Raw genomic sequence first — 11,640 nt, 5'->3', positions numbered from 1 at the left:
AGCACTGCTGGTTGAACGGCGAGGGTAGTACTCCAGGACAAGACCATCAGCTACCCCGCTGAACAACGAGCAATACTGAGAAAGCGCTCGTCGTGCTGCATCTTGCATGGTTGCCTCGGCAGTATCCCTCTCAGTAATAGAATAGTGCTCTGAGAAGGCCTCTGCACCCCGGACATCATCGTCCAGATGGCGCACCAAGCAAGTAGCCTCCCACTGGTCCGGGCATAGCCCGCGACGATGCTGGAAGACTACACAACAGTACTCGATGGACCAAGTGTGTCGATCGAAGGCCCAACGCAATAGGGTATCGAGAGCGTCGTGGAAGTGACACCCGCGAGTGGCGTCACGAGTGATGGGTCTAGCGATCCATCCCTCCGGCTCCGGCTCCTCCGAGAGCTCCGTGTCGTGGCCCGAACTGCCACCGGCGTCATCGTCGTCTCCGTCTTCGTCAGGGTCTCCTCCAGCAGCCGGGATGCCCTGTGGTGGTGCAGGGGCCATCTTTGGCTGAGCTGCAGGGGAAGGCGGCCTCTCAGACTCCACCTCCTGCTGAGGTGAGGGGGAAGAGTCATGCTGCTCCTGCTCCTGCTCCTGGCGTCGGCGCTCCTGCTCCTTGTGCAGGCGACGATGCAGTCTCTCCAGCTGACTGGACTGACCTGGCACCGTACGACGCAGTGGACGCTCCGCCAGGCGAGAAGGCAAAAAGGGGATCACAGACTTACGTGCAGTGCACCTGATACGAGCCATCTACAATAGACATCATAAGCACACGAGTAAGAGTAGAACTATGAGACCAGAAAGTAAACAGAAAGAAAAGTGAGACAAAACTTTTTGAGATAAGTAGATAACATAGAGTTGGTCAAGATGACCAACTTTTGAAAAGACTCTAAGGTCAAGGTAAGAGTAGGGGTCTATAGTCCTTAGGGTGACCATTCTATTCTAGGTTAGCGGTCCTACAGTCAGCAAGGCTTTGATACCACTTATGTCACACCCGGTTTTGGAAGGTAAACCGAATGCAAACCATGTACGTGTCAGGATCAAAAACTCACGTACACAGTGATTAGATAATTGGACATCATCACACAATGCTCGAAATAAATAGCGGAAAGGTACTTTATTACATCAAGATGTCCAAGACATCCATAGAATCTAATACATTACCATTGTCTTTAACATAACTATCAAAGTGCGGAGAAATGAAACGTAGATGTTAAGCCTTCACAGGCAGCTGACTGGGGGTTTGCCACTAAGAAAGAACTAGAACTCGTCGTAGTCCTGAAACTCGTCGAAGTCATCCATGTTGAAAGCATCAACTCCTGAGCACTGACTATAGTGGGGACAACCTGGGGTGGGGGTGTTGTGTAAAGCAAGGGTGAGTACACATCAATGTACTTAGCAAATGTCCCGTTTGGCTAAAGTGGACTAGCTGTATATGGAGTTGAGGTTAAGCAGTTGCTTTTAGTTGGTCAAATATTTATTATTATTAGTAGAGCCAAGTTTTTGTAATAAACCCAGTTATTACCCAGAAGTACCTCCTCAAAAGAGGAAATACCAGAGATCAGATCTTGTAACATCATTATTAACCATCATCATAAAAGTATCCAAAGTTCTTCTAATCAAAGAGGATCCCAAGGCTGCTCTTAACCATGAGCTCGGCTGATATACCAGTTTCTAACACTCTGCAGAGGTTGTACACTTTACCCACAAGTCGTGATCCCTTTATGCCTCGGGTCGATCAAACCCTCAAACACTACTAAGGTGAGTCGGCAAGGTTTCACTATGTAGCCTTTACAAAGACTCCTCTGGTGCATAGCTGCTCGTTAGGTTTCGCCAGTCGTACAAACGCAGTACACCTCCCCATGGTGGGTGACTAACAAAACCAAATCGAATGAACCTCTGCACCCCAACCCTGGCAGAGCGAGCACTACACCCTGGCCCCCATTGAGGGCCCTCCGGCAAAGCCAACTACACCACCAGGTTCATCTAATTAATCAGTTAAGGGCGTCCCATTCCACCCTCATGGTTGCACTGTTATCCCGGGTGGTCACTCCACAAACAGGTCCTTACGGAGAGGTACTCAGGAAAAAGGCCTGAGCCCCCTAGATTATCATAAGCTCATCAGGATAACAGTATCATAAAGTAAAATGCTAACCATGATAACCCAAAAGGTAGACAAGGATAAGCTAAATACAGACTAGTCAATCCTTAGGTTTCATAAAGTAATGCGGGACAATGAATTATAGAGTATGTAGGACATATTAGGTCAGAGGACACTTGCCTTCACCAGGTTGTTGCTCAGGGAGGTCTCCAACAACACACTCAGGAACCTCGGACTGCTCGTTGTCTAAATAAAGCGAGCATGCATTCAATACATTTGGAAAGTACAAATGAACAACACACCAAACATGTACAAACATAGGAATACATCTCAAAAGGCACAATACTACATAAGGGACAATGGGTTCAAAGCATAACATAAACTATAACATAAACCAACTTCATTTGGAAATAGATTATTACTTCTCTAAGTGTTACTCACAAATACATAACATAGTTCAATTTTTTTATTGTGACCTAAAAATTAGAACAGAGATGAATTCATGTAATACACATTATTATTCTTACAAGATTAAACATGCTTTAATCTCTAGGGTTTTCCCTTTCTATTTTATTAAATAAACAAATCTAAACATATTCTAGTTCATAGTTAACTATAAAAATTAGAAAATATAGAATGTAAATGAAACTAATTTATTTAAACAAAGAATAATTCTATGAACATTTTGCAATTTGAATCACTAAATTTGGAGTTCATATGTAAAATATATGAAATAAACAAGTTTAGGAGTTGAAAATACAAAATTAAGCCCTATTCTGTAATTATTTAAAAGGATAGGGTCTGTTTGTAATAACTCAGGGACCTGCACGTAAAGTCTAAGGACGGCGGGTTCTATTCGCAGAAAGCCGAGGGGGTCTTAAGCAAAACAACCACAGCGAAAGGGTATCCTGGCTTCTCGGCCACCCGAGATTAGAAGCGGGCGCGCGGGATCGGACGCAAGGGCTGACCGGCGAGTCCCACGCGTCAGCGGCCCGGGTGTCCCCGGTGCGGGATGCGAGCGCGAGCGCTCCCTACCGGGCGGGGCTCACGGATCGGCGACTCAGACCAACAGGGGGGAAACGGCGGGAGCCTGACAAATGGGGCCGCGGGGAGGTCGGGCCCGCTAGTCAGCGGTGGAGGGCACACACAGGCGTGATATCGTGGGCATGTGCTGACAGACGGGGCCCTCCAAGCAGTGACCAAGAGTGGGGAAAGAAAAGGGGAGGCTGACGGGTAGTTCCTCCCTGTCAGGACCACCGTCTACATCGGTAGTGCGCACGGCGCGAGCGCCATGGCCGGAGTCAGTGAGTCCGCGCGGGCGAACTGGGCACGAGGCGGCTGCGGTTGGCCGGGCGGACTCGGTTCAACGACGCGGGACCAAAACCGACGATCACCGATGACTAATAGACGGAACAGAGGAAATGGGGGAGAGAGAAGAGAAAGTCCGGCGGGGAAATTCACCTCGGGTGGAGCAGGGATGAGGACGGGGCTGGGCGTAACGGTGGCGGAGCACGATCGCGGACGGCGGCCGAGCTCTACCGGCGACGAATTCGGGCGCAGGGGGCCTGGTGACGTGGAAGCTCCGGTGGGCATGAAGAACCGGCGCGCGCAGCTTGGGTGAGTAGGCAGAGGTGAAATGAGCGAGGCAGGGGGGAAGTGGGGTGTGCGGGGACTTGTAGAGGGGGTTAGGGTGCCAGTTTGGAGCTGGGTGGCAACGTGGGCTTGGCGATCTCGGCGTGCGTGTGCGCGGTCCACACAGGTGAGCAGTTGAAGGAGGAGGGGGAGGGACTAGCGAGCGGGGCCCGCGGGACAGCGACACAGACGCGCGAGCGCATAACGGGCCGAAGCGCCGACAGGGCGACCCCATCGAACAGCGAGAGGGAGAAAGGGAGGAGGGGCGCGAGTCGGTGCCGACAGGCAGGGCCCACCTATCAGAGACCGAAGGCACGCGGGCGAAGCTGGGCTTAGTGGGCCGACTAGGCTGCTTTCTCTTTTTCTTTTTCTCTAGATTTTCTAATTCCTTTTCTATTTATTTTCTCTAGGGTTTTCAAATCCAAATTCAAACTAGGTTTCAAATTCAAATAAATTCAAACTTGTGCAACAATTCAAAGAATATTTTAAGCTCAGCATGATGCAACATGTCATGACTCATAATGTTTTGGCAAAAATAAATAATTAAATCCCCCTAACTTTAAGCTATTTCTACTCAAAAGGGAAAAAGGGAGAGAGAATCTAGGGAGAGATAAAACCTAGAGTGAGAGAGAGGAGTAACACATGAATTTGGGTGATAATTAGAAAGAAATTTTATACGCCCAAATTCAGGGTGTTACAGATAGACCTAGATCTCAACTCGTCGCGCTCATCTAGCAAGGTAGAGTACTTGGTCTGCAAAGTGGTGATCTTCGACATGTGTAGAGTGCACTCATCACATTCAGTCTCGTCGGACACCTCAACTGAAGTTCTAGCAGACTCAAGTTCCCTAAGCGTGCTCTCATACTTGGATCTAAACTCTCTCCTCTGACGAGAAGCCTGCCTAGGCAACTTATCCTGACTAGCAAAGCAGAGTTCAACTCTTCTATCTCAGCGGCAAGATCATCGGCGGAAGGTAGTACCTCAGAAGTAGTGTCGTCGCCGATGTCTTTGTTGTTGCTGGTGCCGACCGCGTCCTCACCAAGTGCCATGGTGCAGAAGCCTCGTGCGGTGTAGGCGATGAAGCACAACCCGTTCAGCTTGTCCTCGACCCACCTCTCAGTCTCGTCGTCGCTCGAGGAAGATATAACATCATCAGAGTCGTGGTCGAGGTCGCTGAGGGAGGCGAGGAAGGCATGCTCCTTGATCTTTGCCTTCTGAAGGTACTTCTTCTTGAGTGCCTCCTTGTTGAATCCTCCCTTGGACTTGTATTTGCCAGAGGAGTACTTGTCTTTGCGCCGACCAGAGTGATGGTCACGCGGGCCAGACTCCGATTTGCCCTTCTTGGGGCAGCTGGCAACGAAGTGGTTGGGATCGCCACAGTTGTAGCATCCGTCCTTGGACCCACCATGCCGCTGGCTCATACGGTTATTGTGGAACCGCGTGAGCCGGCTGGCCACAAGTGCCAACTCCTCGTCCCCAAGGCTCTCCACCTGCTCCTCTGTAATAGACAACAAAGAAGATAGAGCAAACATAGCAGGTGAGGAGTTAGAAGCAGAACCACCTCCAGAGACCAGGGCCATGGTGGGTGCACTAGGGTTCTCAATCTTGGCCCGAGTCTGGTGGTCAATCTTTGTGGACTTGAGCTTGCTAAAGAGCTCATCCACGGTGAGAGTCTCGTAGTTGGGCGACTCGATGATCGTCGAGAACTTCACCTCCCAAACCCTCCGATCTAGAGCATGTAGTAATTTCAGCGCTCTCTCATGATCACTATAGGGTAGCCGTGCCTTGTTGGCACACATCTTGTTCACAATTGACTGGAACCTGGAGAACATGGAATTAATGGTCTCTCCAGCCAACTGTGTGAAGTTCTCGTACTCTCTCCTGTACGTCTCAAATAGTATGGTCTTCACATGATCGTTGCCCTCATGGAATCTCTCGAGGGTAGACCAGATCTAATGAGCCATAGTCAGATGTCCAACTCGCTCAAACTCACAAGCGAGAGACACGAGAACAAAGCATTTCGAGCTTTGTTGTTCGAATCATGGAACTCCATTTGAATCGGAGTGATCCAGTCACTTGTAGCATCGAAAATCGCATCGAGGCAAATTTCCCAAACCCGGTAACTGATGCTCTAAAGATACACGGACATGCGAATCTTCCAGTACGGGTAATTGGTCCCATCGAAGAATGGAGGTTTGCCAACACCTCGTTCCATGTCGCCTACGTGGATTTCGAACCGATTAGGGAAGGTAAAACCTTAACTGCCTTTGATACCAATTGTAGGACCTGTAAGGCGACCAGACGGGGGGTGAATGCGAGCCAATCGAATTTTTGTCTCCAAACACTGAAAATTAACACTTTACTTCAATTGACATGAAGTAAGTGCACAAACCATAAACACATCAGCGAACGACTGATCTCATGATTACAAAATGTTCCTAATACTCACATGAGACCAGCAAAACAAACAGATCGCAAATCGGACACCAAAAAGTCCAAAACGGCCAATACAGTATCATCAACAAGTGATGTTTTCAGCAGTACGAAAATCTGTTCTTGATTTCAAAACTGAACTAGACGAACTCCGATTGATATGAAATTTTACACACACCTGAGCAAATACCTTTCCAAGAACTCCCTAAATTTTGAGCTCAATCCGACTTGTGAATCACCCGCAGATTTAAAAATACAGCAGAAATTAGGGTTTTGTTGGGGTTTTCTAGAAACGAGTTCAACTTACCAACAAATAGGTGTATGCAGTGGTCCGAAGAGTCCAACTCACCACCAAGCAATCCCCAAACCAAATCCTCTCAAAGGAATCAAAATTTTTCACCAACAACATAAGATCGGGAAAAGGAGAAACCAAGACTATAAAACTTCAGAAATTTCAGCAAGGGTACAACCTGAGATTTGAAGCCAAAGAGCCCTGTGGGCCGGACCGGCGACCCTTCCTCTGATTAAACTTGAAAATCAAGAACACAGTCGAAGTACAAAATCACTGAGGAAACCTCGGCTCAACTGGTGTCTACCTAGAGAGAAAACTAGGAGCTCTAGAATGAGTGCTCAAAACAAATGGCAGCCAAGGGATGCTGAACCAACCAGCCCTCCCCTCTATTTATAGAGGGTTATTCTCACTTCCTACACTACCCCTATTTACATAGAGCCTATCCACTCCACCGGGGGCGAAATGGACCAACTCCTAGGTTTTCGATCCGACCGCCATGTCCTTCACACGGAGTTGCTTCGCCTTGATGCACCCTCCGCGATCATGCCACGTGCCGCCACAGATTCCCTCCGGAACCGCTACCGCCGAGTTTTGAGGCCCAAACTCAGCAAAACCCGCCATCCGTAGCGCTGGGTGGTTTTGAGACCCAAACCACCAAACCTGCCATGAGCACCGCACCTCGTGCACGTCCTTCACGATCAGACGCCTGTCCCGCCAGTCCTCGACCATGCCGGCAACACGGTCCACTCCACCACGTCCTTGCACAAGTGTGTCCCAGGTGTCAGCCATCGTGGTTGGTCACCTGGCTGCTCTGGTCCATTAGTCAAGACCCAGCACTCGCCCTTCACCGCTCCCGGTCCATCAGCACGTGCCCGCATGACCTTCACCTCAGCCATCAACTACCGTTCCTGTGCTCCTCACCAGCACACCACAAGTCGACCGACATGGTTGCACAAGCATAATCTCACACTCTGGTCAGTTCACTGACTACCCCAGAGTGCTAGCCATTGACAATCACTCATCATCAACCCGAACCACAAGGGACAAGTCAACCTTGTGTTCGCACAATATTATCATTTATGTGTTTCAAGAAAGTATTTTCATCAAGATATTTATCAAAGACATTTTAATGCACATCTTTTGGAGAACCTCTTTCAAATTCCAAAATAGGTATTTTAGGTGTTACAAATTCTACCCCCTTAAAAATAATATCGTCCTCGAGATTAGTAAGAAAAGGCATATACAAGGATTGATTCGTAATTAAGATTCTAGTTTCTGATTGGTTCAAAATTAAGAATTTTTTTCTTAATACTAATTAGTAGGTGATTAGAAACGCATGGGTATCCTTTATGTTTAGCCACCTATTTGGCAAGGTGTGGTAAGAAAGACTAGGTGGAAGAAAAACTCCATCCTTCTTGTCAATGTTGATCTCCTTCTTGAGTCTGATTTAGGAACCATCGGTCTTGGTGTTTCTTCCGGGTTTTGGTGTTTAGTGTTCATCATTGGAGTTAGTGACATATGGTTAAGAGGGCTGGGGTTACATGAGGTGGGTAGGTCAAACATAGTTTTACTTTTCTTTTGGGATAAATGGATTAGGCATCCTGTGATGTAGGTTAGGTTGTTGTTCACGGATGAGTTGGTGTAAGGCACTACTTTAGGTTTAAAACATATTCATAGGGGTGGGATCTAATTTATTTTGTTAGCATCTAATTAACATGTTAGATATCTCGTATTAGATTAGATGGAATCTTGATTAGATTGGTACAACTAGATTATACTAGATATAATCCAACTAGTTTTTGATTAGATCATGGTTGTTACTCTAGAGTGGGATAAATATGCTTATTAGGACAATTTGAACCTATAAGGATGAGATAGAATCATTCAAGATTATAGGGACTCATTAAAAATGAGATGGATCTGTTTTTTATGAGATATAATCTATGTTGAGTAATTATCTTCCTAAATATGTTATATATGTTTAGATGTAATTGTGGGCATTACTCCACAACCTATCACACTCATTCAAAGAATCGAATCAAGCAGTTATCATAAGAACAAACACTCAAGCACATAGATACCTATAAAAATAATTTTTGTTTTTGTTCCTAAGGTTAGGTCTCCTATTCCTAAAGGTCACTTTAGGTACAGGATTTCAAAGTGTGAAATCCACTTGGTATTTAGAAGCGAAAAGGTAAGAGTAATCAGAGTAAAGCATCAATAAATGAGAAAAGATTAAGAAAAGTTTAGAAAGAATTAGAGTAGCAAAGGTAAGTAGGTAAGGGTTGTCTAGTTCTATCTAGGTTTCGTCCTACATTCAACATCCCTCTGATACCACTTTTGTCACACCCGGGTTTCGGGGGCACCAAGACCCGGGCGCGAACATAATCACCAAGTGTGTTGGGACCAAGTCTCACACATATGATGACTAATAGAATAGAAACGAATGTCACATCTTTACTGTATAATAGGAGTTCTGTACAAAATAAATAATTACATCATATGGAGACAACGATCTAGCAACCCAAAGTTGACTGGGAGACGACGACCTAGACCTATCACGAACTCATCACAACATCCTCCATGCGCCTCATCCTGCGGTACCTGTTCTTGACCTATGGGGTGTGAGGCAGCAAGGGTGAGCTCACATACGTTCATCGCTCAACAAGTTGTGGGTAATAATGTGTATGAACTCGCCAAAGGTGGTAGCTCAGCTAAAGTGTAAGGCTTACCAAAGAGGATGGTTAAAGCTGAACATCGCTTTTAAAGTTGGTCAAAATTTTATTAGTAGTTACTAAGTATAAGTAGATACCAAACCAGAGTAATAATAGATCAAAATTAATAATAAACCACAATGTGATGCAAATGACAAATTGAATTTAATTCCATAAATTAATCTTGTGAGAGTCATGTGCTGCTCATGACTGCGAGCATGGCTAGTATACCAGTTTTACACTCTACAAAGTTGGTACCCTTTACCCACAAGTCATGTCACCTGGTTGCCAAGGGGTCTAGAAGTCCCATTCATCTCTACCGAGGAGACGAGGCAGGGTAACACTACGAGGCCTTTACAAAGTTACAATAGCTTCATAAAACCCGCTACAGTTTCTATGAAGAGAAATGCAGTAATCCCCCGTCTGACCGCCATCGCAACAAAGTCAACCAGAGAACCTCCCTACATGCCTACTCCCCTACTGCCCTTGCCCCTTTCGGGTAAGGTAGGCCTCCACTAGCTTTCCTAATTAGTTAGCCAAGGGCGTCCCATTCCACCCTTGTGGTAGCACGTGTTTCTCAAGTTAAATTAACATAATAGTCGTGTCATGAACAATAACTAAAACCACATTATAATTGGAACATGATCATAATGTAATATTGATCCCAAAACCATATATAGCAATAGCAAAGACTACCCAAAAGTTAAGGGGTAAACATGGTATAAAGATGACCAAACTAGGGTGACCTATTGGGCCCATCAAAATTAAGCCTATGCATGCCAAAATGATTATAGAGAACATTATTGGTAAATAAAAGTGATCAAGGGCATAACATTTCTTAGACTTGAGATTCCCATGTACCATGATGATCTTCAGATTCTCGTGACCTCATCGCTATTCATAGCAATACAAAGAAACATGGTATAGGCAAAATTAACATCACACCAAACATAAGAACTAACTGCATAATAATACTCTACGTGTTGCTACGAGATCATGGGTTCTAGAACTACTAAAATCGGAGTTATGGTTAAAGAGGTATAGTTTTCGGAAGACCCACGTGATTAAGTAATTAAAACTAGGTCTTGTGTTGATTTTATAAATATAATCTGGAAAAAATAATTAGTTCAACTTTAATGTTAATTATAACTTGTCTAGTGATCATATTTTAACCAAATTATAATTATGGACATTTTAGCTTTGATTAGAAGAATTAATCTAGTAGACATAGGTTAAATAAATATCTAACTATAAAAGTAGGCGATATGTTATAATTAATGTTGTCACTGTGTAGTAAATATTTATACGAATCTAACGCAACTTGAACGGAGTAATTTGGAGTAAAAGTGAGTAAGTTATGCAATAAACAAGTTTTTAGGTTTATTTTATATTAAACCGATTACCAGATTTATTTTATACACCTAACCGAATTGTTGAGCTGCGGCTAGGATTTCTTGGATGTTCAGGATCTGATTCACAAGAATTCGGGACCTAAGTAAAATACTTTACTACTACACATGGACTGCAGGCTGTTTTATTGTTTTGCTAGGGGCTCTTAGCAAATTTGTAAGTCGAAGGGGTATGAACACACCTTGGCCATGGGATCCTCAACCTACAGTGTGGATTAGATCTATCCCTAACCGAACCGGTACTAAACTGAGGTCACCAGATCTAGGATCCATGACCCAAAATTCACGATGACTAGATCCGATCCCGGTCTCTTACCCGCGATCCAACGATTCTAATACAACCGGTGAGGGCTTGTTCGGTTCTACCCCAATCCATATGGATTGAGGGGGATTGAGGGGGTTTTAATCTCTAGTAAGTCAAAATCCCCTCCAATCCGTATCAATCCCCTTCAATCTATATGGATTGAAAATAACCGAACAAGGCCTGAAGGGGTGCTCTTCATTTTGATCTAGGTCACCAACACAAAGATTGACGACTAGGATTAACCCGGGTAAAACGTTATTTTGGACCTAATCCAGTGCGTCCATTTGGAAATCTAACGGCTAGTATTCTTTCTCCTACCTCAGTCTGGGCGACGGCGCCCAGGTCATTTTCTACCTCCGGCAGTGCCCGCGCGGTGGCGAGTGAGCAGGATGCGGTGGCGTGACCGCAGGCGCTCCGCCAACCGAGTACCAGTGCATGCTACCTTTCTATAGCAAGCGCTACGCAAAACGGATAGCGAATCAAAACAACGGTTCCCTATACATACCAGAGATCACGTCGCGGAGACCACCGATCATGGCGGGAGGCGGTTTGGCGGTGGTCCGAGAACTCCGACGAATAGTTCATCGGGAATGGGGCGGTATTTCCCACGGTGACACGAGCGACAGCTTCCTCACGCACAAGCGAACACCATCGACAAGGGTCCATGGCGGCTGCAGCCCACTGTTCCTCTCCCAAACTCTCGCAGCATGCTTGGCTACCCCGGCGTGCGCGCAGGCGTATATGCGGGATGACCCCGGGGC

This window comes from Zea mays, chromosome 3 (assembly GCF_902167145.1).
Source record: "Zea mays cultivar B73 chromosome 3, Zm-B73-REFERENCE-NAM-5.0, whole genome shotgun sequence".
Lineage (NCBI taxonomy): Eukaryota > Viridiplantae > Streptophyta > Magnoliopsida > Poales > Poaceae > Zea > Zea mays.
The sequence above is the reverse complement of the archived record's forward strand: the minus strand, read 5'-3'. Positions refer to the sequence as shown.